Source organism: Penaeus japonicus, unplaced genomic scaffold (genome assembly GCF_977035675.1).
Source record: "Penaeus japonicus unplaced genomic scaffold, GWHDUDI00000001_assembly GWHDUDI00000029, whole genome shotgun sequence".
NCBI lineage: Eukaryota > Metazoa > Arthropoda > Malacostraca > Decapoda > Penaeidae > Penaeus > Penaeus japonicus.
In genome coordinates, this window is record NW_028234431.1 from 32,166,996 (window position 1) to 32,169,495 (window position 2,500).

Genomic DNA, 2,500 nt, shown 5'->3' on the forward strand with positions numbered 1-2,500 from the left:
TGGTGTGGAGTGTGTCCTTGTCTTTTGTTTGAGACATGTCTTTGGCTTGAATTTGCCTTGTTTTTTGTGTGTGTCTGAATCTTGGAATTCGTCTATAACTTGGGGTTAAAATTTGTCTTTGTATTTGACTTGAACCGTCTGATCTTGGTAAATCCTACTTATATCATGTCGTTAACATTTATAAGATTGTGAATTTAAATGTTATTTGCGTATCTACACAAAATTCCCTTCCCCCATTTTGTTATTTAGTGTTATAATCAATAGGCGATTATATGTATAATTCTTTAGGCTTCTCATAGTAACACATAAATAAATATATATAAATATGCATATAATATATAAATATATAAATATAGATAACGCATAGATAAATACATAACCCATTTTGTCAAGGACGAAACTAATGTCGTGAAATTTGGCGAAAACATAAGACGAAGTGCTAAATGTTGGGTATATTCCGATAGGGTTTTCATATTGTTTCACAAGTTACAATAAATCTTCGGACAAATCCGCGACACAACTGATGCCTTTGCCTTCAAATTTCGACAAGCCCTTAACCTGAGATTCTTTTTGTTGTTGTTGTTGTTGTTCCCTAAGCCATCCTTTTGTATATATAGTTTTTCTCTCATTTACATCAACATTGTTTTTTTTCATCTTAGATTTTATTTTGTATATATAAAGTTAGTTACTTTACCTAATACATATGCAATTTTAGAAGACCTAGATTTGCATATATATTACATCTTAAGTAAATAGTATTCACTTTCCATAACTGTCCAAAGGTGCTATGAATTTATAGAAGTAAAAAAATGTTCAAAATCTATTTTTTGTTCGTTTCCATAAAATTTTAATATAACCCCCATAGTGTCGTCAATTTTTTTTATTTTCTTTCCATTCCTTATTAATCTACATGATCGATGAGATATTAAATCAAAGTAAAAAAAGGACATACATACATGCAATGTCCATACATAGATATATGCATACATATATGCATACAAACATATATACATAAAGATATACATACATACATGCATACAAACATACATACATAAAGATGTACATACATTCATGCATACAAACATACATACATACAAACATATATATATATATATATATATATATATATATATATATATATATATATACATACATGCATACAAATATACATACATAGATATATACATACGATGGTGATAATACTAATGATGATAAAGATATTTAAAAATGATGAGGGTAATGATTATGATAATAAGGTCGATGATGATGATGATAATGATACAGAATCATGATAATGATAATAATGATAAAGATAATGATAATAATGATAATGATGGTGATACTGTTGATAATATTAGTAATGTCGATGATGATAATGATAATGATAACCGAAAAGATGATAATGATAATCAGTAATGATTCTACGATAAAAACGATGATCATCATTATCATCATAATGATAATAATAAGCATACTACTACTAATGATGATAATAAAATAATAATAATTATAATAATAATGACAATAATAACGATAACGATAAAAAGGATAACAATAATCATAATGACACGGGTAATAATAACAATAATGATAAAGATAATCAGTAATGATTCTATGATAATAACGATGATCATCATTATCATCATAATGATAATAATAAGGATACTACTACTAATGATGATAATGATACAGAATCATGATAATGATAATGATAAAACGGATGATAATGATAATGACAATGATAATGATAATGATAATGATAATGATAATGATAATGATAATGATAATGATAATGATAATGATAATGATAATGATAATGATAATAATAATGATAATGATAATGATAATGATAATGATAATGATAATGATAATGATAATGATAATGATAATGATAATGATAATGATAATGATAATGATAATGATAATGATACTGATACTGATACTGATATTGATAATGATAATGATGATAATGATAATGATAATGATATTGATATTGATATTGATAATGATACAGAATCATGATAATGATAATGATAATGATACAGAATCATGATAATGATAATGATAATGATAATGATAATGATACAGAATCATGATAATGATAATGATAATGATAATGATAATGTAATGATATTGATAATGATAATGATAATGATAATGATACAGAATCATGATAATGATAATGATAATGATACAGAATCATGATAATGATAACCGAAAAGATGATAATGATAATCAGTAATGATTCTACGATAAAAACGATGATCATCATTATCATCATAATGATAATAATAAGCATACTACTACTAATGATGATAATGATATTTTAAAATGATGATGGTAGTGATTATGAAAATAAGGTCGATGATGATGATGATAATGATATTTTAAAATGATGATGGTAGTGATTATGAAAATAAGGTCGATGATGATGATGATAATGATATTTTAAAATGATGATGGTAGTGATTATGAAAATAAGGTCGATGATGATGATGAT